General features: G+C 37.2%; 1 protein-coding gene across 1 annotated transcript in view; it reads left to right on the forward strand.

Annotated features, from left to right (window-relative positions):
- The window catches only part of ANKRD50 (ankyrin repeat domain containing 50), a 62,184-nt gene extending 51,719 nt beyond the window's left edge, over positions 1-10,465 (forward strand). The window contains exon 4 of the mRNA XM_072625019.1: positions 7,319-10,465. The gene's annotated coding sequence lies outside the window, so the exon portion shown is untranslated. The remainder of the gene's footprint in view (positions 1-7,318) is intronic.
- The last annotated feature ends 15,356 nt before the right edge of the window (positions 10,466-25,821 follow it).

A 25,821-nucleotide genomic window follows, 5' to 3' on the forward strand; every position in this document is an offset into this window, starting at 1 on the left:
TTTGGAGGGTTATGAAAAACACAGAATTTAAGAAGTAACATAATTTATATGACTGAATTCCTAAAAGAATATTCTTAGAAGCAAAAATCTTTTTGAAATACTCTAAAAATATTTTTAAGCCAATTTTCTAACGTAATTGCTATTTTATATTGGTGAAAAGTGACTTTGTTAAGTCTTGATTCATGTATGTACCTTTGGTAGGTTTGTAGAGCTATAATTATTAATATGAAAAAGTAGAATTTTTCAGAGACCACAGCATTTGTTCTAGTTTCTGAAGCACTGATTTTTATATATAAACATTAATTGCAAAGTTTTGTTGTGTTTTTTCTCACATTTTTAGTTTTTTCTGTCTCTTGAAAATGAAGGGTATTAAGGGTATCTTATAAGAATCATCCTTAATCTTGCAGAGGCTGAATAGAATCAGGGAAAAAGCACTGGATCTAGACTGCACACACACGTGTTTGAGTCCTAGGTCTGCTTGCTTCATTATTTGGACAGTTCACTTAATCTCTTGTTATCTCAGTTTTACCATTTGTAAAATTTAAGTCTTTGACTGTGATTTCTAATATCTTTCTTGATGTCCAAATCTCTGATCCTATGAAAGTAAATATACCTTTAAGCACATTAAAAAAAAAAATTCAGTATCACTGTGATATAATTAGGGTACTATTTTATCTCCTACATCTGTGATGAACAGATATTTTTCTAATGCATCTTTCCTAGGAGGTGAATCCAGAGATCAAATAAAAGTGGTATATTCATATTTATTTTGGTGTACTAGGTTTTGAAACATAGATAAATATATAATACTCTGTAGATAAGGGGTGGTTTGCACAGAAACATAGATGTAGGGAAGCAGGAGGCAGATAAGAGATGGCAAGTTGTGTGCACCATAAAGCTGTAAAGGTTACAAGGCACCAGGACCTTGAGTTTCAGGGTAAGGTGATAGATGGTTGGCTGTAAGGAATAGTCAAAGGGCTTTGTGCAGAGAATTGACATGATCAGATCTGTACATATGGAGAGCCACTGCAAAACAATAGAAAGGTGAATTAGAGAGAAAAGAAACTAGAAACAGGCCACTTGGGCAGGTGCAGGGAGCTGGTCATGTACAAGTCCTTTTATGATGGTGAATGCATTGGGAATAGAAAGAAGAAAATTAATTCAAGAGATGTTAGAAGACTGTATGGTGCAGTGGGTGGAGCACTGGTCTTGAGATCTGGTTCAAATACTGCCTGAGACAATTACTGACAGTGTGACCTTGGCAGGTCACCAGATAACTAGATCTGATGATCCCTAGGGATGCCTTGTCATCTTGTGTAAGTCTTCTCCGTGTTCTCCCATGGACCCCTGTAGAGCTTCCTGGAAGACTTTGTCTAACTCTGTTTGATGAAATAAATGCTATTTGCAGCACTTAGACCATTCATCTGTTATTCCTTAGTCTCTCACTTAATGATGGGGCTACTTCCTTTTCTTACCATACATCTGCTTCCTTATATTCCTTGTACCACTTTATAGCACATGAGTCTTTGTTTAAAATATATTGCAGTCTACATGTGCTCACCATGTATCTTTTCATCATTCTTTAGGTCAGTTGTATTCCTAGATTCACACTGGAGACTGTTGTATTCCTAGATGCACAGCTGAGTCATTAATAGCTAGCTAGCATTACTTGGAGAATGTGTTAAAATTATATATGTCTGTGTGTCTGCACATGTGTGCGTATGTATGTATGGCAATTTGGTTTTGGATTATTAGAAGTAATAAATCAGTATTACCAATGTTCTTCCACATGTGCATTCCTGGGCATCCTTGTCCATCTGCAATTCCTGTCCCAAATATATGTTCAGTAGACATACAAGCATGATGCTGTCTGGACAACATATAATTTTCATCCAAGTAGTATTTCCTGTCTGGATTATTTAGCCTGTTCCTTTTGAATCGTGGATCTTATGAACTCATGGTATTTATTATGAAGACCATGTAGTGTTTTGATGCTTGATGAAATCTTATCTGGTTATTCCGTGAATGGAATGAACACTTCATCTCTCAGGTTTGGTTATTCTCTCCGGCTGTTCCCCATCCTTGAAGTGTTCTTCCCTTCTCACGATGACCACTGACCTTCCTTTCTTCTAAGTCCCAGCTAACATCCCACATTCTGCAGGAAGCCACCCTTTACCCATCTTAATTCCAGTATTTTCCTGATTTAATTATTTCCTGTTTATCCTGTGTATAGCTTACATTGCATATATTTGTTGCATATTGTCTCCCCCATTGATGATAAGCTCTTTGAGGGAAAAGGACGATCTTTTGCCTCTTTTTGTATCCCCAATGCTTAGCATAGTACCTGGCACAGAGGAGCTTACTAAAGGCTTATCAGATGATTGCATGAATGTAAGAAGTGCATCTGGAGGACCTCACTACCTGAAAGGAATCTTTTTTTCTCAGTGTCTTACCTAAGAGATAACTGCTTTTTAAAAATGTAAGACATTCTGCCTGACAGTGGCAGATACCTTTGACAAAATAAGGCTCCCTGATGTTTTGCCTCATTTAAGGTTAAAAATTAGAGGGCATTTGAGCAGTTTTCTCTGTGGTTTAATTTGCTAAAGAATCCTGTGTATTCTCATGCATGCCTAAGAGAATATCTTCTTTTGGATAACTTTTTGTTCTGTACATCTTTTAATCAGACAATTGATAAAATGCTGGGCGTGGACTCAGGGAATATAACAGGGATACTTATATTCCTGATTTCATGTCTGGTCTCAGACACTTAACAACTGTGTGACCCTGGGCAAGACACTTCACCATGTTTCCCACAGTTTCCTCATCTGTAAAAATGAGGTGGAGAAAGAAATGGCAACCCACTCCAGGCTCTCTGCCAAGAAAACCCCAAATGAGGTCACGTGTCGGACACGATTGAACGCATCTTAACAACAGCAGTTCATTAAGCACTTATTATGTACCAAACACTGACTGTGGAAGCCATATTTTTATACAGGATAACCTTAATGTATGTATAGCTGGATGGGCTGGTTGTTATTCATGTTTTCTTGAATGCTTTTTGAGGATATTAATGTCATCTGTGACTTTTTCCCCTTTCTGATTTTTGTTTTTTCTTAAACTTTGACCTCTCTCTCTCTTTTTTTTTTTTTTTGACACTTTGACTGCCGTTGCCTCTTGGACATGCTCATCTCTCTGGGTTTTCATGGCATTGCTGTCTCCTGGTTCTCCTGCCTATCTGAACCCTCCTCTCCCAGACTCCTTTGCATGATCATCTTCTGTGTTCTGCCTGCTTTGTATCTATGTACCAAAGGACTCTGTCCTGGGTCCTCTTTTCTTTCTCATTGACCTCATTGCTTTAATGCTGTGCAGCTGTTTCCCAGATCTATAGGTTCAGCCCCCATCTCTCCCTTGAGTGTCAGTCTCACATCATCAGTTGCCTATTGGAAATTTCAAACTGGGTGTGGCAGACACCCAGTACACTCATAATACCTAACACCAAACCAGACTCCCCTATTTCTGCTCATGGCACTGTCATTCTTCCAGAATTGTAACATTGACATTATTCTTGACCCCTCCTTCCACTTGCCCAGTCAGTTGCCAGATCTTACCATTTATATGTCTACAGTAAGTTTTACATGCACCCCCTTTTCTCTACTTAACCCAGCACTACATTCCTTCAGACAGTCATCACTTCTCCTCTAAATTATTGCCACAGCCTCCTGATTGGTCTCTCTGCTTCCAGTCCATCTTCCACACTTTGCCAAATTGATTTTCATTAAGTTCAAGTTTGACCATGTCACTCCATTACTGACTTGATCATTGCTTTCCTATTGCCTCTAAGACCAGTTAACAATTCCTCTGTTGAACTTTGATAACCTTTTACCACCTGCCCCATTCTCTGTGAGAAGCCCAGAAGAGTTGACCTTCTTTGTTTTTCACAGGACGCTCCATCTTTCACCCTCATGCTTTTGTGCTGGCCATCCCCAGTGCCTACAACGTGTTCTTTTCTCCCTTCTGCATCAAAGACAATGCGGCTCAAGTACTGTGTGGTCTGTGGAGCCTTTTCTGGTCCCTCTAGCTGATAGTGCCCTACCTTTCAGACTACCTTGTGTTTAATTGGTTTGTATTTATTTGTATTGCTCTTTTTATATCTATGGATACTTACGGATTCATTTATTGTAAGTAAATATTATCCCCCTTTTAGAATATAGTAGGATGGTTTCATTCTTCGTATTCCTAGGGGCTAGCACAGCATCTGGCACACAGCAGATATTTAATAAAAAATTGTTCATTGTATGATTGCTCCTTTTGTTATTCTTTCCTCCCTGTGATATTTTGATAAACATTTCTTCAACTCGTCCAAGATGATAATGCTTTCAGGATGGATTTGCACCCATGAATGTGTTCTGGTCCAGCCACTTGGTCTTCTAAATACTATTTCAGTTTTCTTGGTACAACAGTACATAGTTCTATGCTGTAGCCTGTATGACCTTGACAAATTCCTTGAGTTCCCTGAGGCCAGGTTTTCTCGGTTACATAGTGAGGAGGTTCTTCTCAGACTTTACTTTTGGCTAATGGTCCTACAAGAGGAACGTTGAAGCCTCACTTGTATCAGGATCCAAATGTGAAGATTTGTTGTCATTGATGATGAAAGTCGATCATTATAGAACACAACGGTTTGATTTTCTCTCCTTTGGTTGGCCTCCCACCAGTTCTGGATCTGAATGCCTGGGATGATGTCACTTAGATGGGTCTCTGGGCAAACCTTTTTTTTATGTTTTTGTTTTTTTGTTTCCATTACTCTTCTTGCAACCCTAGGAGGTAATATCACTCATAATCTTCTATTATCTTCCTCTGTAATGTTTTACCAGTTGGGTTATATTCTCATATGATGTTGCCTTTGGCTGCCATTGCTGTTTATTGGGCAAGTAATCAGTTGTTTACTGGTTAAAGTAGCTTCTGGATTCTGGAAACTTGTTCTGAATTTTTGATGAAATTGGTGAGAATGTCAGTTGTTTTGCCTTCTTGAAATTGGTGGAGGATCATTTTACAACATTTCATGAGAGAAAAGCTAGTGAAAGTGTCTTCTTTGCAGGATCATTTTTGGTATTCTACCTCTGATGTGTCAGTGTACTGCAGTGCTCTGACCCGGGCCTCTGTTTCTCACTGAGCTTTCTCTTTTGACCTTAGTACCTTCTGTATGCTCAACTGTTCTTTTGCAGATGAGTCCCAGATCACATCCATCCCTTATCTTACTTCAGAGGACTGTCCCCCATCTCCAATTGTCCATTGGAGATCTCCACATAGATGTCTAATAGGAACAAATTCAACACGTCCAAAACAGAACTCATTATCTTTGCCCCCAAGTCACCCAAAGTTCTTTGTTTCTATCTAGGACATCACCATTTTTTCAGTCATCCAGGTTTGTAGTATAAAACTCATCTTCAATTCTTCTACTTATCCTACCCCACCCTTCATATCCAACCAATTACAAAACACTGTCAGTTCTATCTCTGCAACATTTCTCACATCCTTCTATTTCATCTTTCACATTACAGCCATCTTATTTTAGCCTCTCATCATCTTTCTCCTGAACTTTTGCAGCAGCCACCTTACTGGGTTCCCTCCATCGAATTGAGGAGAGTGAGATAGAGAGTTTTTTAAAAATTTTTTTTTAAATTAATCTATTTGTTTTCAGTTTTCTACAATCACTTCCATAAATCTTAGATTTTCTCCCCCTCCCTGAGGTGGCATGCAGTCTTATATTTTTAAGTGACTTATATAAGGCCAAATAGCAAATAAGTGCTAGATCTGAGAGTCAAACTTTGTTCCTCTTGGTGGAAGAGTGAGCAGAACCTGGGGCTAGGCCCCTCCTTGATATAGAGGTTCTAAGAACTGACCAATTGGAGGAAGGGACCACAGGGACTTTTCCTGCACGTTGTATCTCCCTTCTACAATTCTTTCCCCAACAATAGAATACAAATTGCTTGAAGGTGTTAACTGTTTCATTTGGGCCTTATAGATCCTCAGTGCTTAATGTAGGCCTGTGTTGTCTAAGAAATATTTGTTGAATTAAATTGAAACTCACCAGAAGACAAGCATGTTCTTCAAAGAGACTAAGCCTATGATAGTGTTAATTCTTTTTCGGTATTCCTTCAATTGAATTTTATACCTACCATATATCGTTTTCAACATACGCAGAATATTAGAGATCATGTAATCTATCTTATAGATTAAAAAAAAAAGCTAAGGGCTACAATTTCATTCAGATAGGAAACCAAACCATGTGTTACATGTGTACATGTGTTATATATCTACATATATGTATGTACATACACACATACATACACATACTTTGTTGCATATCTGTGAGCATTTAGGGATGAGAAAAAGAAAAGAACACAAAAAAAGACTTAAAAAAAGAAATTGCCTTTAGTTTCCACCTGACTTAGTTTCTTTTAAAGATGACAGAAAATTAAATGCCATTGAAAAACTTCTCTGAGTGGAAGGAAAAGTTCATGCGCAGCTAGAGGAGCAAAATACATAGTGACTGAGGACATAGAAAAATGTACGTATGGATTGGCAAAGAGGAGAAACTCAGGCATCAGCAGGTGTATTAAAAAGTATGGCCAAGGTCAGCCAGTTTACCAAATGAAAACCTCTTCCCCCTATATGAATGCTTACTAATTGTAATGTGGGAGAAGGGGAGGCAAGATTTTATCAACCTAATTTTGCATTAAGGACAAGAGTTCTGCATATTCAGAGTCTAGAATATAGTTCTTTAAAAAATTACTTTTACCAAGGATATCTTGTTTCCATCACTGTTATACTTTTCCCCCCTTGCTGATTCCAGCTCACTTTTTACTCAGTCTTGAATACTGAAGTACTCTCATACTGTGATTGGAATTCAGGCTGCCCAGTGGGGCTGGTGGAAGTTTTTTGTAACTGGGTGTTCTCTACTTCTAGCAGGAAGTAGTCCTCTCTCCTACTTTAGTATAGTGCTAAGGGAGGTTTAAGAAGGTTTTGAACAGAGTTGAAATCCAATGATAAATTCTTACCACTATTCAGAGAATTCTTCACAAATGTCAGTGTTTCAAGGTGCAAAATATTTATGGACTGAACTGTGGACCTAACATAAGTTTCTGCTTAAGGTCGATTGGCTGACATATAGCCAAGTCAGCAATTATATCTGTTTAGGCCTGTTTTTACTTTCGTGATATTAATAGATATTATGCTTGTATGATATTAAAATATTAATGTACATTTTAAATGCCAAAATTAATTATCTATACCTTTTTCTTTCAAATGTTTGCACTAGTTCCCATTTCTGTGAAACAGAGACATTGGTCATTAGCATGGTCCGTCGGCTGCCTGGGACAAAAGCATATGATGCCTGTTGAACAGCTGGAGAAGTGAAGACTGTGACCTCTGCAGTACAGTTACCTTCATTACTGTAACGTGCCTACATTTTAAGGCTGCCTTCTCAGTGTAATCCTCTGTGCTTCAGAATTTTATTTTGTGTACTTTGTATTCACTACACAGAATAAGCACTTTTTTTCTTAAATGCAGATACATATTGACTGCATTTCCCTGACACAAGCTGAAAAAATTTTGAGTAAACAATTTTGAGTTCAAGAAGATTTGCTATATGTGCATGTGCCACAGTCAAGTGTTCCTTGTATTTATTTTTCTTCTTGTGGCAAAAGAAACTAGACATACAGATCAAATAACATTTGCGTTGTTTTAGTGTATGGTTTATTTCTTGTGTCTTTTTTTTGTTTCAAGAAAAGCAAATATTGCATTATTGGATAAGCCGCCTCATGTCCTCTGTACTTTATTGTTAATTGGATAAAAGCAAGATTACACTTAAAATGCCACAGGTTAGGTAAAGAAAAAGAAAAATTAAATATGAATTTGCCCTGACAGTTCCTCTCCTCTATGTTTAAGGGCATCAGAAAAGCAAACAGATCAGGGTGCTGTTTCATTCATTGGACCACACTTTCACCTTCCTCTGGTCATTCCACCCCTAATGACGTATACCATGCTTCTTACGGAATGAAAGTTCTCAGGGCCAGATCCATGCTTCAGGTGTTGGTATGTAGTGTGCAAGGCATCTGTCTATCAAATGGACACTGCATTTCTTGTTAAATAGGCAGTTCATTGATCACTATCATATTTATTCTTTCCAAAGTAAATGATATTTCCCCACAATCTTAATTCTAAAGTCATGCATCTTGACTGTTTCTGTTGTGTAATTCAGCATGCAACCAAATAGCTTCATAATCATATGTTTTTTGTATTGATTTTTAATTGGTTGAATGAATATTCTTGAGATCATAGTATCGTAATACTATTAGAGCTAGAAGGGACCTTTCTGATTCATTAAGTTCAAGCTGTCCTATTCCAGATGAGGAATCAGGGGCCCTTCGAGGTTAAATGACTTGCTTTAGGTCACACAGCTGGTTTGATGTCTGAGGTAGAATTAAAGCCTACATCTTCCTGACTCCAGGTCCAGGGCTCTGTTTACTAGGCTTTGTTGAGATGAATGTAACATTTGCCATCCTTCATAGATGATACTGCAGAGTGGCTACCATTAGGGCTGTGTGTCAATGCTTTGACTGGTAGTGATGAAACATTTCCATGAACTCTTTTCATTTCTTTGTATATTGCTGAGACAGCTGCCAACATCCCTGTGTGATCATGAAATAAAGGAAAGGTAATCAGACACTGTGAGTTTAAAACCTACAACCTTGGCTCATTGAGTATCAGTACCTTAAGCCCTTCAAGCTAGTGTGTGTATGTATATTTTTTCTAGGTGACGTTTAGCTTATCTAGTTAGAACATGGTCATGGTTATAGCCAGGTGCATGATTTTGATCCTAGTATGGGCTACTTGCCTTGCACAAAGAAATACTTTTTTGACCACGGGCTTTAACCTTTGGCTTTCCATTTGTTGAGATGTGTGCTGTTTTTTGACGGCTGAGCAGACAGGCAAGAGTATAGATGACTTAGCACAAATCCATCACCACTACCATGAAGACAAAGTCCATTTTATTTATAGGAGATCAGCAGGGTCATCTGCATACATGTACATGTGTCATGTTGAATATTCATGACCATGGAAAGGTTTAGTTGATTACTATTTCCATTTGAATCTTATTTCAAAATTAATTTTAAATCAGTGCAGCTCATTTTGTTTAACTTATGACATCAGTTATAAATCTTTAATAATCAGAAATGCAGGATAAGTTTGAAAATTTGTTAAGGTGACATGGCAATATTGATAACTCTAACGTGAATGTTTCAAGTACTGAATATCTTGTCCCTATGGGATATTTATAAAATAAACAAAACTCTTGCAAAATAGCCTTAAGAGTGTTAATGGTTCCTTCAGTAAATATGAACACATCTTAGTATTAGCACAGACTTGACTCACTCCTCAAGCTAAGTACATTTACAATGTTTTAGAAGATGGAGCTCTACTCATTAGGTGTATTTTTCTTTAGAAATAGAACCCTAAAAGCTGCCAGTTTTCTATTAACCTTGAGTTGTTTGGATTCTATTTATTTAATTTTATTGTATTTGTTACAAAAAAAATGCACCTTGTGGCCAAAGGGCAAAGAATATGATTAATTTCACGAAGGCTTGTTTTTCAGAGTTGAATGTTTTTGTATCCATTCTGTTTATACCTGAAACTTGGTAGGAACTTCACAAAGTCAGTAATCTAAAAACAACCAAAAAAGACCTGTTGAAAGGTATGATTTTCCAAAAGTAAATTTTCCTACAGATGTTTTGTGTAAATTCTCTTTTTGCAATAAGATGTGAACTGCTCTGTGAAGGGTGTATATTTGTGTGACTGAATGGCATGGCCACTGGGGCCTTTATTCCACCTTACAAAACAAATGAAAACAGTTGTTCTAGAGTGTTCTGATGTTCTTGAAATTTGAATATTTCAAGCCTTATCTCTGCTGTTGACTTCTCCACCATCCCACTTGTTTGTAATTCATTCCATTCTCTTTAAAAGGTGATTTTGGGGGAAGCTGTAAAGGACTGTATAGAAAACGTTTTAACATCTGTATGCACACAGAGAAAGGTTTGCAAGGAAAACATCAAAACAAAAATAGTAGCAAAGGACGGTAATGATGCCTTTAGTCTTCTCTCTCCCAGGTTCTTACTGAAAGTATTATTGTTAACTCAAAAGATCAAACTATTACTTTTCTCAATATTGTTTCTGCTATGCAAATGTTGTTTGGTTATGTTTAAGGTCCTCCACTCACACTTTTCAGCATATTTTGTTTGCAGATTATTGTTTTTAATTTCTTTTATCCCTGGCTTTGGGTTGTAAATAGCCTATAATGTACATTGAATTTCACATTGTAAAATTTTTATTTTATTCCTTGTATTATATTAAGCAAAATCCTTATGTATATGAAAGTACATAATAAATATATTTGCTTTGCAGTGAACATCTTATTTTTTCTTTTCACATTTTAAGCCAAATTAAGAATAAAGTATGAAATTCTCTACAATGTGTGCTTAAACTGTTATGCATTTTAAGTTCCAGAATAATTGTGATTTTTGAAGCATTTTACCAGTGGGAAAATAGAGACAGAGAAATGGATACTGAAAAACACAACTGAAGCAGGATTCCTGCCTTTCTAATAATTTCTTGAAAGAGCGCTCTTGTTCATTCTGGGCTTTATCAGATCATCTGTATTGCTATTCCAAAGAAGTATGGTCACTTTCAATCCAAAATTTGTATGATCGCTGCTAAGCCATGATGATTTCTGTTCTACATAGTGTTCTTGTTTTTTTATTCTTCATTGAATAAATGTTAAATGCTTTTTATCATATCTTTTATGCCCTTCCCCTCGCTGCTTATAATACACCAACCAATACATAACAGTATTTTTCAGAAGTCACTCTTCTGTATGAAACTGGTAGGATGTTTCCTTTGAGATTTATAATTACAGATTTTCTCATTGTAAATTACTAAGAAATTACTCTCTATGTTTTGAAATCTCATCTTCCTAAAGATCTGTAGCCACATAAGATCGTAGTATTAGAACTAGGATGGATTTTATAAACCACTTAGTTCAAACTATTCATTTTATCTTTTCATTTTGGGGGTATATTTCATTGTTACATCACCTACATTTTCAAACTTATGCCCTTCTTCCTCCAAGAAAATCATCCCTTATTAATTGTTTTCTTTAAAGTTCAGCAAAATTAACAAACACATCATAGAAGACTGACATACGCAGCATTTGATACCAGTAGTGGTCACCTACCTTTAAAAAATAATGCAAGGGAATTCCCTTTTGAAATGTCCTTTTTGAGGAGGGAGGGGGGAGCCAAGATAGCAAAGTAGAGGAAGCACTGAACTGAGCTCCCACAATTCCCTTTCAAACAACTTTGAAATAATGGCTCAAATGCAATTCTGGAGTGGCAGAGCCAACAAAAAGGTCAGGATAAGACATCATTCATACCCAAGACAACTTTTAAGAGGTTTGGAAGGAGAGACCTGTGATACAGGAGGTGGGTGTGGGTGTGAAAGTGCCCCAGGGCCCATGTGGATGAAACACCAGAGGGGAGACGGAGGCAGCAACAGAAGCAGAAGCAGCTTGGGGAACTCTCAAGCCAGAGCCAGGAAGGGGACTTGACAACTGGTCAGAAAAAGATTACAGGAGACCCCTGTGCTGAGACAGAACGTAGGACTGGACACTGTTCAGCATTGCCTTTAACCACTTGAGAGTCACAATTCAAAGGTCAGAGAGCAGGGGCCCCTGAGAAGCAGTATTATTTTGGGTAACAAGGAATCAGGGACCCTGAGGAGCAATATTGCTTCCAGTCTCAAGGGAGCATGGGCATTGACAGAACAGAACAGGAGAGCAGTGACCATACCTCTGCAGCTCACCACCTTGGAAGCAATGAAAACTTCTAAATTCCCAGAACTAGCTCTGAAAACAGTAGCACGAAAAAATCCTGAGGCCTGACACAGTGATCCTTCCCTTCCTGTTCAGAGAACATAGCCCAGTATTAACACAGTTCAAAATCAAGAACTAGTGGAACAATGAGCAAACAAACAAAAAGAACCTAGCCATTAAGAAAAATACTGTGGTGACAGAGAAGATTAAGAAAAATTCAGAAGATAACAAAGTCAAAACTGCCAGTAGCAAAGCCTCAAAGGAAAAAAAAAATGTTAATAGAACATAAACCCAACAAGAATCACTGGAAGAGATTTTAAAAATTTGCATTCAAAATCAGTGATGGAGGAAAAATTAGATAAAGGAGTATTGATTCATAAAGGAAGAAGATTATGAAAAGACAACATTTTACAAAGGAGGAACAAAAAATTCCTTAAAAAAAAAAAAACCTTAAAAAAATTGAACAAATGGAAAAAGAGGTGCAAAACTTCATTGATGAAAATAGCTACTTACAAAGGAGAAATGGCCAAATGGTAAAAGAGGCATAAAATTGCACTGAAGAAAATAACTCTAATGGTAGAATCTAATGATTCCATGAGACATCACAAAATAATAAAACAAAAGTCAAAGGAATGAAAAAATAGAAGAAAATATTAAATATATCATCAGAAAAATAACTGATCTGGAAAACAGATGAGAGATAATTTAAGATTTATTGAACTACCAGAAAGCAGTGATCAACAAAAGAACCCATACATCATATTTCAAGAAGTTACAAAGGAAAGTCACCCTAATATCTCAGTTCTAGAGGGTAAAATAGAAATGGAAAGAATTCACCAATCACCACCTGAAAGAGATCTCCAAATGAAAGGCATTTTATAGCAAAATTCCAGGACTCCCAAGTCAAAGAGAAAATACTTCAAGCAACCAGGAAGAAATCATTCAAATACTACGGAACCCCAGGCAGCATCACACAAGATTTAGGAGCTACCACATTACAAGGAACAGAGGGCTTGGAATGATATTCCAAAAGCAAAAAAAAGAGTGTGGATTACAACCAAAAATAACCTACCCAGCAAAACTGAGCATAATTCTTCAAGGGGAAAGAATGGATGTATAGTGAAATAGAAGATTTTCAAGTATTCTTGATAAAAAGACCAGAACTGAATAGAAAGTTTAACTTTCAAATACAAGAAGAGAAGCAAAAAAATAAAATAAAATAAGAGAGAAATCATAAGGGAGTCAATAAGGTTTACCTGTTTACCTTTCTATAGCGGAAGATGTGTTTCTTCTTAGAACTTTGTCATTATTAGGACTATTAAAATGATTCTACGTAGAGGGTGTGAGGTGAGTCAATTATGTTGAGCTGATATGAAAAAAAATATGGATAGGTGAGAAAGGGATACCTTGAGAGTATAGTTTCATATAAAAGAGGGACACAAGGAAGAGCTTTTACATGGGAGGGGAAATAGTGGGAGGAGACAGGCAGTGCTTGAAATTCACACACACTCAATCAGTAATAGATATCTGTCTTACCCCATAGGGAAACAGGAGAGGAAGAGGGTAGAAGACAGTGGTCAGAAGCAAAACAGACTTTAGAGTAGAAACAGTATAAAAAGAAAGAAAATAATAAGCTGAAGAAAATAGAATGGAGGGAAATGCACAGTTAGTAATCACAAGTGTGAACATAAATGGCATAAGCTCACCCATAAAATGAGGAAGTCAGTAGCAGAATGGATTAGAAACCACAATGCAACAATATGTAGTTTATAAGATACATACTTGCAACAGACATACAAAGTTAAAATAAGGGGCTAGAACAGAATCTATTATGCTTCAGTTGAAGTAAAAAAGGCAAGGGTAGTAATCATCTCAGAGAAAGCAAAAGCAAAAATAGACCTAATTAGAAGGGAGAAGCAGGGAAACAATATCTTGCTAAAAGGAACCATAGACAATAAAGTAATAGCAATACAAAACATTCATGCACCAAATGGCATAGCACCCAAATTTTTTTTTAAAGTAATGATAAGAATTTCAATTTTTAATTTTAATGAACAATTTAGTCAATACTTTTTAATAGATATGAGTATTTCAGATGACAATGATAATACTTTGATTATACAGTACCTTTATCTAAATAAATCTTTGTCTTCATATATAATTAATTTTTCCTTATCTTTCCATTTTAAAAAGGGAAAAGAAATTCATACATAAATATGTATCATAACTTGCCAACATTTCTACAATTAGAACAGAGATCTGGTCTTCCATTAGAACCTGAAAATTAGTTTTACACCTACTTTCAAACTAATTATATAGTTCACTAGGAAGAATTATATAGTTCTTTTAAATAAGTTATTCTTTTTTTGTTTTTTTATTTATTATTTTTTATTTTATTTTTTAATTTTAATTTTTCATTTTTCAACACAGTTTGTAATATATAAAACAATTCAAACTTTTGGTCAGGTGATACTTCTTTTTAAAGCATTTACAATATGGACTGCAAAAGAAATTTTTTTTTTTAAACATTAACCAGCTGAGACACAGATAATATTTAAGTTGCTAATTTCACAAGCTCTTGACCTAATTGTCTCCACAGTATTGCTAAGAATTAAAGGACCCTAACTTATTGTTGTTGATCTAAAGTTCTATGCCTAATAGCTTAATTTTAGACTTAACCTTGGATGTTCCCCTACCACTAATCTATAATTGAATAGATCTGGTATTAAGCTTGCAAACCTTTTGACTATAGGAAATTGCCACGAAGAGTAGGGACATTGCATGGTTACAAGATCTCCCCGACTTCATGTCAGTTCCAGGCAGGATTAGATTATCCACTTGCATTCAGTCAGGCTTAAGGTCTGCCAGGTGTCAGTGGGAAAATTGAGTCAGGAGAATCCTACCTTAGCCCAGGCTGAACAGCTGCTCTCCCACCCTTCATATGAGATCACCATTTGCAGTTCATACCAGCATCTCACCAGCTTACTGACATCATGGGTTGGAGGCTCAGATCGCCTTTCTTGCTTCCCATACCTGGAGTTAGACTCAGAAGAACAGTCACTTAATAGTCCCATAGCATCTAAAAATGTCAAGTTCCGATAACCAGGTTTCAAATATGATTATAATTTTCACTTTGGCTAAGGAACATCTTTTGAGGCAAGTCTTAAGTGGCTTACATGCCTTTCTATACATGTTCTAGTTCCTGATTAAATAGCAATCATAAAATCAAATTTACCATTAAAACCTGAACTTTTCCATCAATGCCAAATTTTACCTGAGGCTACCTTCCTCTAGGAAATTTAGACTGAAATTCTTTTCCTCAGACTAAAGATGTCATTGATTTATTCTCAGTAATTAATTCAGTCAATTGTTTTAATACTAATTGCTTTTACCTCACTTTGTAACATGTCCAATTTTTCTCCCCATCACTCCCCTCCCCCTGCTTCCTAATACCTTGCATTCTGATTACTCCTTCCCTCAATGTACTCTCCCTTCTGTCACACCCCACCCTTCCCTTATATCCATCTTCTCTCTTTTCTTGTAGGGCAAGATAAATTTCTATACCTCATTCCTTGTAGTTCTTATTTCCTGATTGTATGCAATAAAAAATCTTAACATTCGTTTCTAATACTTTGAATTCCAACTTCTTCCCTGCCTCCCTCCTCAGCCCAACTGAGAAAGGAAGCAATTCAGTACGTGCTAAATATGTGTTGTTTTACAAAAGACTTCCATAATAATCATGTTGTGTAGTACTAATTGTATTGCCCTCTGTCTACTCTATTCCCCCTTATTTTTTCCCCTACAATTGACCTTGTCCCTTCTCAAAAGTGTTTATTTCTAGTGACTTCCTTCTCCCATTTGCCCTCCCTTCTAACAATCCCCTCACCCCACGTGTCACCTCTTCTCCTTTCCTGTGATGTGATACAAATTTTCATATCAAATTTAGTGAGCATGTTATTCCATTATTCAGCCACATGTGGAGAGAGTAGCTTTATTTTCCCCCCCTCTCCCCTTCTCCCTTATCTCCTCCATTGAATAAGATTTTTCTTATCTCTTTTATGAGTTATAGCCTGCCCCATTCCATTTCTCCCTTTCTCTTCCCGGAATTTTCCTCCTTCACCCCTTAATTTTATTTTATTTTATTTTATTTTCTTGTGTGAATATCATCTCTTCTGATATAACACACCCAGTACTCTCTATTTATCTATGTTGTATGTGTGTGTGTGTATGTACAATCTCTCCATCTTCCCAAATGCTGAGAAAAGATTCAAGAGTTAAAAATATTTTCTTTCCACGTAGTAATGTAAACAGTTCAGCTTTAGAGAGTCTTCTATGATTTTTCTTTCCTGTTTACCTTTACATGCATCTTTTGATTCTTGTCTTGGGAAGTCAAATTTTTCTATTTAGATCTGGTCTTTTCCTCAACATGAATGATTGAAAGTCATCTATATCATTGAATGACCTTTTTTTTTTTTCCTTTGAAGTGTTATACTCAGATTTTCTGGGTAAGTGATTCTTGGTTTCAATCCTAGTTCCTTTGACTTCTGAAATATCTCATTCCAAGCCCTTCGATTCCTTAATGTTGAAGCTGCCAGATCCTGTGTTATCCTGATTGTATTTCCGCAGTACTCAAATTGTTTCTTTCCAGCTGCTTGCAGTATTTTCTCCTTGATCTGGGAACTCTAAAATTTGGCCACAATATTCCTAGGAGTTTCTCTGTTTGGGTCTTTTTCAGGAAGTGATCAGTGAATTCTTTCAATATTTATTTTGCCCTCTGATTCTAGAACATCAGGGCAGTTTTCCTTGATAATTTCATGGAAGATAATATCTAGGCTTTTTTTTTTCTTTATCATGGCTTCAAGATAGTGCTATAATTTTTAAATTATTTGTCCTGGATCTATTTTCCAGGTCAGTTGTTTTTCCAGTGAGTTGTTTCACATTATCTTCTATTTTTTCAAATTTTTGGTTTTCTTTACTAACTTCTTGGTTTAACTCAGTCATTCGTTTCCCTGAACTCAATTCTCTCTTTCAATGAATTATTTTGTTCAGTGAGCTTTTGAACCTTCTCCTCCATTTGGCTAATTCTCCTTTTTAAACCCTCCTTCTCCTCGTTGGCTTTTTGGACCTCTTTTTCCAATTGAGTTAGCTTCTTTTTAAAGCTGCTATTTTCCTCAGCATTTTTTTGGTTCTCCTTTAGTAAGCTGCTAACTTGTTTTTTATGGTCTTCTATTGCCTGAGCCTAGTTTAAGTTCCTTTGGAGGCAGAGACCTTGATTTCCTCTGACATATGCCTTGTTCTTCCTCATCTGAAAGGATGGGGGGAGACACCTGTTCCCCAAGAAAGTAACCTTCTGTGGTCTTATTTTTTTTTCCCTTTTTTGGGCGTTTTCCCAGCCAGTTACTTGACTTCTGAGTTTCCTCTCCACAACCATCTTGCCTCCAGTTCCACCAAGCCAGCACTTGGGGGCTGAGATTCAAATGAGCTGCTGCAAAACCTGAGGGGCTTTTGGTGGGGGCAGGGCTGCTATTCAGTGTGAGATTAAGTTCAGCTGCTCAGGAGAGGGCAAGGCTGCCACCCAGGGCTCAGTTCCCTCAGGGGGTTTACGAGGAGACCTTCAACAATGGATGTGGGCTACTACCTGCTTTGGGAGCCTTGTCTGCTGTTGCCTCTATTACTGCCACGTGAGGAGGCCTGAGTTATGGAGACACCCTGTTCCCCTCTCAGCCAGCTGAAAAGACCCTCTCACTGACCTTTGGTGCCTGTGCTGCCGCTGGAGATTCTGTCCCTCAAGCCTGCTCAGATCTGCTCCTCTCAGTGCCATGTGGCCAAGGCAGGGCTGGGCTCTGCTCCATGTCCAGTGCATGACAGACCTTTCCTATCGGTCTTTCAGGTCACTCTGGAACAGAAATCTCCTCCACTCTGTTGTTCTGTGGCTTCTGCTGCTCTAGAATTTGTTGAGAGTTCTTATTTACAGGTATTTTATGGGCTGTGGGGTAAGAGCTTAGTGTATGTGTGCCTTTCCACTCCGCCATCTTGGCTCCTCCCCCATAGCACCCAAATTCTTAAAGGAAAAGTTAAACGAATTATAGTAGGAAATAGTAAAACCATGCTCATGAGAGACCTCAACTTTTCTCTCTCAGAGACATAAAATAAAATGAAGTTAAGGAAATGAATTAATGTTAAATATGATAGGATTCCAGGGAAAACTGAATAGGAATAGAAAGGGGTATACCTTTTTACTCAGCTGTACATGGCACCTTCACAAAAATTGACCATGTATCTGGGCATAAAAACTTCACAAACAAGCATAGAAAAGTAGAAATATTAAATGTATCTTTTCCAGACCATAATGCAATAAAATTATGTTTACTAGATGGCAATGGAGAATAGACTAAATATTTATTGGAAACCCAAAGAATGAGTGACTCAAAGAAGAAATAGAAACAATTAATGCTTTTATTAAAGAGAATGAAAGCAATGAGACAAAACACCAAAATATGTAGAATGCAACCAAAGCAATACTTAGGGGAAAATTTGTGTCTCTAAACACATGCATCAATAAAAGAAAGAAGCAGCAGATCAATGAACTGGGCATAAAACTTTAAAAAAATAGAAAAAAAGAACAAATTTAAAATCTCTGGGGCACGAGCTATTCGTGGAGTTATGAACTGGTTTAACCATTCTGGAGAACAATTTGGAACTATGCCAAAGAGCTATAAGACTATGCATCCCTGTTGACCTAATAATACTACTGTTAGGTCTGCATCCCAAAGACAGCAAAGAAAAGGGGAAAGGGACTTATTTGTACAAAAATACTTATAGTAGCTCTTTTTTGTGGTGGCAAAGAATTGGACTTTGAGAGGATGCCCATCAACAGGAATGTTTGAACAAGCTGTGGTATATGATTGTGATGCTGTTGGGGATGGAAGCTCAATTCCATGTGGACAGTCTCGGGCGGGTAAAGGTGGGAACTTCTAAATCTTAGAGTTCTCATGAGGCCCCCCATGAAATACCAGGGAATCGAGGAGTGAGACTGAGCTATGTCGTGTATTTCCGCCTCTTCCCGTGAGAAACGTGATGGGAGGAGCATCCCCACCCTCGAGACTGTGCCGGATCTGGGCACACCTATTGTTATCTAACAGGCACGGTATTCAGGTGCAAACTACGCGGCCGGAGAGCTTAAGTAGGGTCAGGAAAGCCCGAAGGCGCTCTTAGCGTGGAGGGGCCCTGACAAGACAGAAGGCTCCGTTTTTCCTCTCTTCGCTCTCCCCTCCCCCTCTCTCCCCACTTACACTTCTACTTCCAATCTCTTACCGTAAGATCTTTGCCTCCTTGGGAGATTTCTCTCTCCCTCCTACGGAAGAGCCCCCCTGCACATGTAACCAGGACCCTGAATAAAGCCTAACCCTTGTTCGACTCCGGAAAGTCTCTTCTCTCATACGTTTATCCGGTTTGGCCAACCGAAGACCTGGGACAGGTAAGGTAAGACTCGGGTAGCCCTCAGGCCTCTAGGCCTGGCATGATGCAATACTATTGTAGTATAAGAAACAGGATGGTTTCAGCAAAACCTGGGAAGACTTATATGAACTGATGCAAAGGGAAGTGAGCAGAAGCAGGAGAAAAGCAACATCAATAATGTAAGGATGAGCAACTGTAAAAAAAAAAAATTGCTACTGTGATCATTCTAATAATCCAAGACAATTCCAAAGGATCCAGGATGAAAAATGCTATTCACTTCTAGAGAGAAAACTGATTAACTCTGAGTGAAAATTAAAGGATACTTTTAAAAAGTACATTTTTTTTCTTCTTTTGCAATATTGAAATGCATGACTTGATATATATAATCAATATATTGCTTACCTTCTTGGTGGGGGAGGAGTAGGAAGAAAGGACAGAATTGATAACTCAAAATTTAAAAAGATTGATGGTTTAAAACCTTCACATGTAATTGGAAAATATTTAACAAAATAAAAATATGTCAAAAGAACTTTTCTTTTTTTGAGACCTACCTTAGTAATTTCAGTTTCTCAGAATGCAGTTTTGATTGGTTTGCCATTTTTTCCATTTTCATGGTTACATTCATTGTGTATGTATTGTTTTCCTGGTTCTTTTTCATATAAATTCATATACTGTATCTCCCCACATTTCTCTGAATATAAAATATTCATTGTTTTTTACAAAGCAGTAATATTCTCATAGCTAATTAGTTACTCTTAAAGTACCACCATAAATATTTTGGAATAAATGGTATTTTTGTTTTTTCCATTATCTCCTGTGTTGGGATGAGAGGGGCAGGGATAGAAGGATAGGGAAGGAGGAGGAGGCCTGTTGTAAACATTTTAGTTACCTTCTTCTCACAATTCCAAAGTTCTTTCCAGAAAAGTTGAATCATTTTGCAACTCCACCATGGTATATTAGTATGCCTCTCCTTCAACAACCTCTCAATAGGGGCAGTTTTCATTTTTTGTCATCTTTTTCAATTTTCCAGGTCCAAAGGGAAACAAATCTCAGAGTTGTTTCCATTTACATTTCTCTTAGTAGTGATTTAGGTTCTTTTCTTTTTCCCTTAAACAGTACAGGTAGTTTAATAACTTTGGGGGCATAATTCCTGATTGTTCTCTAGAGTGGTTGTTGGACCAGTTCATAATTCTACCAATAATGAATCAGTGTCCTAATTTTTCTACATCCCCTCCAGCATTTGTTGCTTTCCACTTCAATCATTTTAGTCAATCCAGTAGGTGTAAAATGATATCTCAAGGCTGTTTTAATTTGATTGGCAATACTTTTAAATTTCATCTCCCTCATTTTACAGATGAGGAAATTGAGGTCGGTTTGAGATAGGTTTAAGTTCCTTGTGCTAATGTCAGTCCTTCACCTTCAGGCTTGGGCTTTGATACAAAGTCTTCTGTTTCCAAATCCAGGGTCTTTTCATTGTACCATGCTGCCTCTCAGTGTGATATATATCTGCATATATATATATATATATATATATATATATATATATATGCGTATATATATGTACATGCCTATACACATACACACCTATATACACTTATGTATATAATACACATATTTAACATATTCATACATAATATAAATATAGCAATATTCATTAATAAACGATATTATACAATATATTATAAATATAATGAATATATTTATCATATGTAGTTAAATATTTAAAATCATTTCTATAATTAACATAAATTGGTATCACATAGCAGAATTTTAAAATTAATGCTTCCTGGTCAAATAAATTGATACAGGACATATTAACTGTAGGTAGGCCTGAGAATAGCTATCAGTGGGAACTTGACAATGGTTGATGGTTTAACTCCCTTCCACCAACAGTTGGAAGAAATTCAATTGCTAGCAGTAGGATACACATTGAAAAAAAATGAGTCCTATGGCAAGAATTTGATTGAAGTTATACCCAAGACCTTCAGCATGTGTGTATGGGAGCTTCGTCATTTAACACCCAAGTTGTCTTAAGGAATTAGGTGCTATCCTGCCATTAAGTGAATATATTTAAGTGACAGAAAATAGAAGTGAAATCAATTTGCTGACTTCTGAATATAGTGAGCTTCTATTCCTATTGACACAGGACCAATGTGAAACTAGAAAAATAGAACTGCCAAGCTCCAAGACCAGGAGCCTCAGCAGAATGTATTTCTGGGAGTCATAAAGATGATGTGTTTCATTTACGTAATTAGGATAGCAAGAAGGTTGGCACCTTTCTAGATATTGTTAGGAATGTCAGTTTGAACACTGATCCTGCACAATAAATGCATTTGTCAAATACGTTTTTGTAAGTATGATTACCATTTGCACCTGTGCTGCTAACTTAAATCAAGAGGTCAACCTCAGAACTACTGATACTTTGAGTGTCTTATCCTGGATTTTCCACAACAGAAAGAGAATGAATATAATTCAAGCTTTTACATTTCTAGATCACACTGAACAATTTAAAGACTTGGAAAAAAAGCCATTTCTGTAAAAGACAGCCTCCAAAGAATACATTTGTAAGGGGTAGTGTGGTCCCAAGTTAGGCAAAAAGTCTTAAGATTTAACTCCACCTTTAGTCTTCAGAAAAAAATCTTTCCTCCTGTTGACTTATCAAAGAAAATAATTTTAGGCTTGGAGGATAGCCTGAGGAAAAAGGGTCAAGATCAGTCAGTGATCAAAATAACAGGAGCATCCAAAAGTCTATGATAATAACAGCAATAGCCTGACTTTCTGTAGTACATTAAGATTCACAAAGTATTTTTCCAGCAGCTCTGGGAGGTGAGGAGGGCAAGTAGCATCAACTGATTTCATACACAAAGAAACTGATAAGTGAATTGAAGATCACCAAGCTGTTATGGGTCAGGGCCACTACGTGAGCCCAAGTTTCTTAACTTCCAATCTAGCGCTTTCCTTTTTTCTTTCTCTTTTCAAACCATACTAGAGATCGTGATGTATGAACATTTCAGAGAATGAACCAGATGATGTTACACAGGGCTGGTCAGACGAAGAGTTTAAAGTCAGGCAGTAATAGAATTAAAGAAGTGTGACCAGGGCATCTGAGAGGTTATAATAGTTGCTTAGGTCTGAATTCTTGATTAAATTACAGATAGATCTTTTAGATGCTGGGATGGGGTGGAGAAGGGGGTAGGGTGGGGGAGGAGCTGTGGGGAGGGAAGAGTGAATCATCAGAAGCAATTCCAAGTTTCTGTGCTTGGGGCAATGGAATGCCTCCTTCTGTGTTTAGGCAGCCGAATGTGGGGGAATTTTAAAGATGAAGATGAGTTGAGATTTGATTTGAAATGGTGATGAAACAAGTCTACAAAGACTGAGAACAAGGTCAACATTCTTCTCTTCATGACTACTCCTAGCCTTGGCTTTGGACTTCTTGGGCAGTTTTCATTCAATATTAGCTTGTGTAGTCATTACTGCCCTTTGATTTTTCATCTGTGAAATTGCAGGATGGAAAAAAAAAAAACACACTTCATCATTCTACTCAGTTCCCGTAGTTATTAGAACAGAGAATCTAGCCCCATTGTTTTGAAATGTTAAAATCAGCAGTTCTCTACAGGTTAAGTTTTTAAAGAAGAATCTCATGATAGTGGTGGTAGGGAAAAGCAGACATAGTCTCCATTTTTCCAAAGGAATTAAATTCCCCTACATAAGTAGAAGGAATTGTGTCTATGACCATGAAAAGTTCCTTTCCTAGTCTTTGAACCATAGATATCATGGATTCAGGGCTAAACTACTCTACATCACAGATGTGTTGTCAGGGAGTCCTGGTCCATGTCCCAGTGCACAGCGATCTAATTAACTTCTTTGCTGTGGTCTTGGGAATGCCATTTGACTGTTGTCAATGACTGTTGTGCACCTCAATCACTGTTGTGCACCTCAATTTCCTCATCTGTAAAATGGTGCCCTAGATAATTCATGATATGAAGACTGTTTTGTAAACTGTGATTTGCACTCTAAATGTGAAATCATCCTGGTGAGAATGCAAGGCAGCTGGGCTTTGGGGGCTAAACAGAGGTGAGTTTGGGAAAAGAATTATATGATACAGTTATCCCCTTCCACAGCATGACTTTCCCCACTGCGGTTGCACAGTTTTGATATATTACAGGTCGGCATAAGAAATAAAATGAAAATTTTAGGGGAGTTTTGCTGAAACTGCAGACACACAAAAGCCAGAAGACACAGAGCCTATGACCAAACACTTAACCCAAGTTTTACAATAAGGTACTGTAAACACCCCATAAAAGATAAAGAAGAAAAATCAGACTTGTTCTCCAGTATGAAGGGAGGGCCAAAAAATTTTACATGAATTTTCCAAATTGCAGGGGCGCCACACAGTAATGCCCAAGATATGGAAAGAATAACTCTACAATGAACTGGAATACCGTCAATGTCTGGCCTCTTGTACATGTGTATTTCCTCATGAATGATATCCAAGTAGAGGGTACTTGTCAGAATCTGCTCTTATTTTTCTATAATCTAGCATGGTGCAATAATTTCTTTGCTTCTACCTACAGATATTAGGAAAATCAAATCATTGGGATTATTCTCCATTCCAGTAAGTAATACATCAGAAATTTAAGGCTGGGAGGGGAACTGACTTTACATTTGATAGATACCAGTGCCTTATGTGGGTTCACTTCCTCACATGGCTTGGTTCACTTAGTTTCATCCAGATCTGTCCCTATAGCCATCTGCTTGCTTCCTGTGGCTCCTTGCTGCTTATCTCTGGTCTGTTTTTATTTTATTTTTTTGTTAATATCTTACTGCCCTCATCTCTGATAGTTATATATGCAGTCCTAGAAGCTAGGTAAGTCTTGATACCTCCTTGATTGCCTGTTTGATTTCTGAATGGCTGCTTTTTCCTAATCTTGTTCCCTGTCATGTTAAGGGTATTTCTCAATCATTCAATGGGCTCTCCCGGGAATGACTGAACTTGAGTGAAGTGGTGGGTAGGGATGATATTACTACCAGGCTATTTCTGAGGCCACTCTGTGTCTGATGATGAAATAGAGAATCACGGGGTATTTGAAAATTTAATAATCACTTCTTAAGAACTTGTCCGAGCAGGCCCTATCACATTCCTACATGCCATGAACTATTCACTGATGAAAGGAATACTTATATCAATAAGGAAGAAAGGAAACAAGGAAAGAAACAAGCATTTATTAAGTACCTGCTATGTGTCGGGCAAGCATCTTAAAAATATTTTCCTCATTTGATCCTTAAAACTACCCCAGAAGGTAGGTGCTATTATTATTTTAATGTTACAGTTGGAGAAACCAAGACAGAGTTTAAGTGGCTTGTCCAGTGTCATGCAGGTAGAAAGTATCTGAGGCTAGATTTGAACTCTGGACTTCCTGACTCCAAACCCTGCACTAGATCTACTGGGCCACCTCGCTAACAAACCTAGTGAGACGAAAAAGATCTAAGCCGAACCTTGCCCCTTAAAATAAAATGTTCCTTGTAGCCTGGATAGCTACTCAAAATATGTATCCTGCCTGGAAAAATTATTAGCAAACACTTGGAGATTCAAATTCATATTATCACAGTTGACTGCACTGGAAATTCTCATCTGAAGGGTGACTCTTTGACATGTAATTTGCTAGACTCTAGGTGTTCATCTGCCCCTTTATTGATATCTCTTCACTATTCTGTCTCACTTCCCTCCACTCTCCCTCCCTTGTAATTTGGGATTCCATCCCAGGTTTCACAGATCTGATAGTAGAATTTTTATCTTATCTTGCCCAGGACCAGCTCAACATGTCACTTCCTACAAGCTCCCACACCATGCCATACCCTTCCTGTACCTATTTCCAGTTTCCCTTTTAAATATTGTCTTCTTCCCATTAGAATTTAAGGTCAGTGATGATCTTATTTACTTGTATTTATATTCCTAGTGCTTACCTTGGTCAATCTACCTAAAGCACTTAGGATATTGTAGGTGCTTTTAACAAATGCTTATTTCCTTTCTTTCCTTCCTTCCTTCCTTCCTTCCTTCCTTCCTTCCTTCCTTCCTTCCTTCCTTCCTTCCTTCCTTCCTTCCTTCCTTCCTTCCTTCCTTCCTTCCTCCCTTCCTTCCTTCCTTCTTTCCTTCATCTCTTTCCATCTATTTATCTATTATTTTATTATCTATTTCTGTTAGTCTATATTTTTCTTTCATATATCACTATGATCTATGTCTATAGATCTATCATTTTCTATAAACCAATCATTGTTCTATATTTATTGATTTATATCTGTCTATATTATCTATATCAGACTATAACTTTTTATGTCCATCTGTCTATATCTTATCCGTCCCTATAGCTACATATCCATCCATCTATCCATCTATCTATCTATCTGTCTATCTATCTATCTATCTATCTATCTATCTA

Source organism: Notamacropus eugenii, chromosome 7 (assembly GCF_028372415.1).
Source record: "Notamacropus eugenii isolate mMacEug1 chromosome 7, mMacEug1.pri_v2, whole genome shotgun sequence".
NCBI classification, from domain to species: Eukaryota; Metazoa; Chordata; class Mammalia; order Diprotodontia; family Macropodidae; genus Notamacropus; species Notamacropus eugenii.